The sequence below is a fragment of the Gossypium hirsutum genome, chromosome A04, assembly GCF_007990345.1.
Source record: "Gossypium hirsutum isolate 1008001.06 chromosome A04, Gossypium_hirsutum_v2.1, whole genome shotgun sequence".
NCBI lineage: Eukaryota > Viridiplantae > Streptophyta > Magnoliopsida > Malvales > Malvaceae > Gossypium > Gossypium hirsutum.
Window position 1 is genome coordinate 11198471 of NC_053427.1, and position 7026 is coordinate 11205496.

At 32.5% G+C, this 7026-nt stretch overlaps 1 pseudogene; it reads right to left on the reverse strand.

Annotated features, from left to right (window-relative positions):
* Positions 1-4997: 4997 nt before the first annotated feature.
* On the reverse strand, positions 4998-6249 carry LOC107948010 (ervatamin-B-like; annotated as a pseudogene).
* Positions 6250-7026: the final 777 nt, after the last annotated feature.

Here is a 7026-nt window from a genome sequence, read left to right on the forward strand (position 1 = left end):
AATTCGAAGATATATTCCAAGATCCTAAGAGCTTACCATCTTCAAGGCTTCAAGATCACAAAATTACCTTGAAGGACGAGTCTACTGTGGTTAAGTTGAGACCTTATAGGTACCCTGCCATACAAAAAAATAAAATGGAAAGGATGGTACATGAAATTTTACAAGCTGGACTCATCAAGGATAGCAACAATTCTTTTGCTTCTCCTATAATAATGGTGAAAAATAAAGATGGCACATGGTGAATGTGCATGGACTACAAATATTTGAATCAGCTGACCGTCAAAGAAAGATTTCCAATACCCTGTACTGAAAAATTGCTAGATAAACTGGGAAAGGCAGTGGTGTTCTCCAAGTTGGACCTTTGATTGGACTATGATCAGATCAGGATGTGGGAACTTGACATCCATAAAACTGCTTTTCGAACACATGAAGGGCACTATGAATTTTTAGTAATGCCCTTTGGTCTTACCAATGCCCCATCTACATTCCAAGCCCTTATGAATTCCATATTTAAACCCCTCTTGAGGAAGTTTTGTTAGTCTTTTTTGATGATATATTTGTCTACTCTGTTACATGGCAGGATCATTTAGTCCATCTAAAGAAGGTATTTGATATTTTGAGGGCTAATTAATTGTCTGCAAAGAAAAGTAAATGTCATTTTGGAGCTGAGTAGATTGATTATCTGGGGCACACGATTTCGAGTGGGAAAGTAGCTATGGATATATCAAATATAGAAAGGGTGATGGCTTGAAAGGTTCCTCAATCAGTCAAAGAATTGATAGGGTTCGTAGGATTGTCAAGGTATTACAAAAGGTTTATCAAAGGCTATGGATCGCTAAACCCCTGACTAAATTGTTGAAGAAGGGAAGTTGGAATTGGTTACCTCAAGTTGATCAAGCCTTCGTGTCACTCAAACTTGCCTTAAGCTCATCACCTATTCTTGCTTTGCCCGATTTTCAAGTGGATTTTTGCAGAGACATCAATGCTAATAATACTGGAGTAGGAGTAGTTTTACAGCGAAAGGGCCACCCCATTGCTTATTTCAGTAAAGCCCTTGGCATCAAACACTAATCCTTGTTGATATATGAAAAAAGAGATGCTATTAGTTTTGTTAGCTATTAAAAAATAGCATGCATATTTGGTGGAACATCATTTTTGCATAAGGACTGATAATCAAAGTCTAAAATTTCTTTCAAACCAGCAAGTTATTACCCCTTCCAACAAATGTGGGTTGCCAAAATGTTGGGATATAACTTCCAGGTGATCTATAGAAAATGAAGCACCAACGTAATAGCTGATAGGTTATTTTGACAACATCTCACTGAAGGGTAGTGTTGGCCATTGAGAATTACCTCTGTAGTCTCGGATTTACTGAATAGGGTACAAAATTCATGGTAATAGGACCATAAACTTAAGAAACTTTGTGAAACACTGCAACATTAGCCTTCATTTCACCCAAAATACACTTGGGACGGTAAATTTTTAAAAAGAAAGGAAAAGCTAGTGGTGGAGTCAGATTTGGCACTAAGGAAAGAGCTATTCACCTATTTTTATAAAAGGGCTGCTTGTGGTCACTCAGGTGCCCGCACAACTAGGCACGAGATGGCCATGATGCTTTACTTGAATGGAATGAACATTAATATAAAAATATGGGTCAAGGAATGCACGGTGTGTCAAAGTTGCAAATACGATACTACTACTTAGCCTGGTCTTCTCCAACCCTTGCCTATTCCCTTAAGGACTTGGTCTGAAATCACCATGGATTTCATTGAGGGACTACCTTCCTCAAAAGGAAAAGACACGATATTGGTGGTCGTTGATCGCTTGACCAAGCACGGTCATTTGGTACATTAGTTCACCCGTATACTGCTGCTTCTGTGGCAACAACATTCCTGGACAACATTTATAAGCTACATGGGTTGACTGATGCCATTGTCTCTGATAGGGATAGTGTAACACCACTCACCCGTATTCAACACTGGAATAGGGTTATAGAGCATTACTGGACTTATATCTCAAAATAATTATACATTTCGAATCATAATTTCTCAACCAAATTAAAACCATTCAAACACATTCACATTATCCCTATTAAGAGCCTGCTAGGCCTTAAACATGCATTAGAAGTGGTTCGGGACTAAACGATAACTCAAGAATGTTTCACGAAATTTAGAAAATTTTTCAAACTGCAGGGGTCACACGCCTGTGTGCCTCACACGGTCAATAAACACGCCTGTGTCTCAGACCGTGCGGACATTCGAAATGGAATCATATGGCCGTGTCCCAACCCGTACTTCTATCTGTCACTTCTTAAACTCTCTCAAAAAATTTGGTCCATTCTTGGTTACGACCAAAGTTGGGGAGGTCGCCTACACCCTACAATTGCCGCCTGACACTAAAATCCACCCAACCTTCCACGTTTCTCAGCTCAAGTGCCACATTGGTCAACAACCTGCCTCTGCCATATTGCCTCCTATGAGGCCTGAAGGAATGCTACTGAAAGAACCATCTCGAATTTAGATTGCCGCATTACCAAAATAGGTCATCAGGTTGTCACTAAGGTCCTAACCGAATGGACAAATTCATTTCCTGAAAAATGCTTCTTGGGAGATTCTGTCAGTCCTCCAACAGCAGTACCCAAACTTTGATACTTGAGGACAAGGATCCTTGATGCGGGGGAGTATTGTTAAGGGATAGATTAATTAGCTGAAATAGGGTTGAGTTGTTGGTTAAATTCTATTATTTTTGTTTTGTTTTCTTTATGCAACGCAGCATTTAGGGAAAGGGCCTTTAATGAAACGAATCGTTTTGATCGTTTCACCTTGTAACCATTTTTCATTTTTCCTTGTTCCACGTGGCAATCTTCCTCTTCCATATAACAGAAGCAGGGGGAAAGGGGCACACACGTCTTAAGTCATCAATTAAAAAATAAATAAAAATTCCTCTCTCCCTCCCCCCCTCGTACCAGACAGATGGAATTAACATGTACAAGCATAGATTGATTATAGTAATAAAACCCAAATATCGCCACCAAATCATAAATACAATCAAACAAGGAAAAGAAACTGTTTTCCAATCATATATTCACTCTTGTTTTCGTATTTGAATTACCAGAAACACTCTCCCAAATCAGAAAAAAAAACTTAAAACCTAGTAATGAAATTAAAACCTAGTAATGAAATTTAGAAAACAAAATAAAACAACCCAAATAAAAAAAATTGAGATGGACGGTGGGAGATTAATAGAAGAGAGATTTGCATGTATGGATCTATAGGTTTTGATGGGCTTTTAGGACGAACTAACCAAAAAAATTGAAAGAGAAGGTGGAGATTAAGCTTTGGAGAGGAAGATATTTGAGAGAAAGAGATGACTAAAGAAAAAAGAAGAAAAAACTAGATAGAACTCTAGAGAAAAGAAAGAGATAAAGTTGATCGACGATGGGTAGAGGCTTCCGATTAAAGAAGCAAGGTTAAGGAAGGGGGAAGCAGAGATATCTGGAAAGCTCTGTTTGATGCTTAAAAATGAAACCAATGGTCGCTTTTTTTCCTTGATTTTGTTGTTTTCAAGTGTCAAACTGGAAAGTTCATGTTTTTTATAGCTTTGGGAGGCAATCTAGTCTTGGGCTGGGTTGGAGTTATTGCTTTATTTATGTTTTATGTGTTTTTCGGAGTACTTTGGGCAGCCCAAGGGTATGGTCTTGGGTACTAATTTTTAATTAATTTTAATCCAACTGATATTATTTAATAAAAAACCTTTTATAGGTAGGTTTTTAATAATATTTCTTAATATTTAAATATAATATAAATTTATTGTTAAATAATGTTTATTATTATTAAATATAAAATGATAAATTATTTATTTTCAAATATTACTTTTTGACAGATTATTTAAGAAATAAATCATATTTTTATGAATAATATATTAATTATACCATTAGATATAGTTATAATATATGTTACCAAATGATTATATTTAATTATAATATTAAAAATTTCTAGATATATTATTTTTATGAATCATATTAGTTAAATTAAATTTATATAAACATTTAAAATAATTGAATAATAAAAACACTATTATTAAATTGTATTTAATAATAATATTAAAATATGATTAAATTATTTATTATTAAATTATATTTAATAATAATTCTATTAAAATTTAATAACAATAACAATAATCATTTACATAAAAAGAATTCTGTTAAGGGTATACTGATCATTTTAGCTTTTTCTCTTATACTATTACAACATCTATTCTATTTAACTAAATATAAGAATACTATTATAGTTTTATTCCATTCCATTAAACCAAATAATTTAAATGGTTGGTTCACATTTAATTTAGATATTTCTTAAGTTAGGCAATTAAAAAATTGAATTAATTGACATTTTACGTAGATATTTCATAATTTTCTAAAGTCAATTTTTAAAAATTTGCTTACTTCACATTTTATGATGATATTTTATTCAAATATTTTTAATGAATATGAAATGTGAGTTTTGCTATTAAATTTTGGATTGTGTTGATAGAAAATAAAAAAAAATACGAAAATTAAAAATGATTAAATTAAAGAGTTTTAATAGCGATTTCTCTCTATGTTGAGATTTTAGCTCCAAATGTTGGCAAATATTGGATGAAATAATATGTGAGAGATTTAGATGAGTTGTGAATATATTCATAATAAAAAATGTAAATGAATGTAAATTTCATACAAAAACACTTAACAATTGAGTGATTAATTATGTAATTTATCTTAATTATTGTTGACAAATATGAGGAATGAATTATTTTTATTTAAGAAATTATACTCATCAAATTCAAATCACCGTTTAGTTTAAATTTTTAAAATATTTTTTTAATAAAAGAAAAAGAATTGCCAAATAGTTGTTTCTCTATACATAACTATCAAACTTTTTGGAAGCTTTTTTTTTAATAAATAATCATTTATTCATTATATAGATAAAAGGTTGGGAAGAGTGCAAGACTCAATAGTTCCAAACAAACCACAAACATCAACACCAAATGGAAGGAAGAAAAACACAAGTACAACATATATCTTAGACCATTTGACACGGCCAACTAATTGTAGTAATAGGAACTTATGCAATTGGATACGACCCTTTCATGGCTATGCCACATAAGCCACCTTGCGTTTTCACAATTCCTTTGAATCTTCATATACCCATTTTCACCCCATCTTTGTCCCCATGAATTCTTAATCAGCCAATAGTTTAAACCTTCTTTACTTGTCCCATATCCAACAATGGTGACTGCATGGGTGAGAGAATTTCCACAATCTTCTGTAAACACTCCACCATTGTAAAACTGAAAGTCTCGTCCATGGCCTTCAAGTGCAACCGAGACCGGTTGATTCGTGACGGCCTTAAGCAATGCTTCTTCGTCGTTTTTAGGCACCATTTGATAGCCACTGATGGTGGCAACTTCGTTTATCTGCGTCTCGCAAGTTTCTTGTATTTGTTTATATCGGTAGCTTTCTTCAGAGGCTATTCCTTGGTTTTGGCTAATGTAGTCGAAAGCATTCATCATCCATCCTCCATTGCAACCTCGGAATTTCCTCCATTTCTGCTGCAATCCAACAGTTGTTGCTCAGATAATGAGATTAATTTACCAGTTTTGATTTTGATTAACCCTTCAACGGCTGCCACTGCTGAAAATGCCCAACAACATCCTGCAAAGTAAACCAACAAATAACCCTTTCCAAGTATTAGTGAATAAATAAATGCTTGGCTGAGCAATATATATAATTATTTTAAATTTTTAATTAATTTTAGTGTTACGAATTAACTGAAACCAAATCCATTATGAAATTATTAAAATATTCTCGTAATACCAATTTAATTATATATATTATCGAGACTTGCCACATTGACCCTAATTCTTAATATGAGTAACGGTATTTTGGTCCCTCCAATCGAAGTTTTTCGGAGCGTTTGTATAGTTTTCATACATAAACGATGTTGATTCGAACAATGTGGGATTGTTCTGCATCTTGTATCCAGTGTGAGTTGCAATGAATTCATCCTGTGTCATGTCTGCAAATTCATTAATACCTAACTTAAAACTCCTATTTCCGCCATTGTTGAAGCTCTCAATATATTCCAAGTTGTCTTTGAATATATTAAGACGCTTCTCCTTCTCTAATTTGCTCTCGTATTTTCGACTGAAATCAGCCATCCATTGCACATGTTTGTCAACAATGGTGCTTTCAAGAATTGTTCGAGACATGGCAAGAGATACCAATGTCCCAAGAATTAAAAACAAAAACACATGGATTAAACTCATCATTTATTATTATTATTATTATTATTTTTGCAATACAAGCAGAGATACTACACTAATTTAAGGGCTTTTTTTCTTTGCTAATTGCTAAGTTGTGAAGAACTAGCACTCAATGAACGTATATTTATACTACAAAAAAATTTTGAAATAAATATTTTTTTAATTAAGTCATCTTATGAAAATTCAACTAAAATGCCAATCAAGTCAATTTTTTTTTGTTTTTAAAAAAGAAAAAAGTATATTTTTTTTGTTAGCAAAATCCAAATTTGACAAATAAAAACTCTGCTCACAATATATATATATATATTTTGTTCTTTTATAATATGAAAGAGAAAATTGAAATCTTTCTAATTGATGAACCCTACTCACAATATTTTCTATTTTTCATTCTCTTGAATTGAAAATGGATTTTAGGAAAACTCCCAAAGTTCACGTTATGTTCATTACTACTACATATTTTCATTTTTTTGACCTTCTAATCTCTATTATTTTGTTAGAATTGTAACATTGTGAAATTATATACACGTTAATTATTTAAATAATCTAAATTTATTTTAGTAACATAGTTGGTAGTTATTTTAATAAGATTATGTTTCGTAATATAATTAAGGGAATGTAAGATTATGGGCGTACTATTATATTACCTTGTTAATTTGGTTCATTTTGATGGAATATAAGATTTAATTAATTGATTGACAGAATGTAAGATTATCTAGAAACACA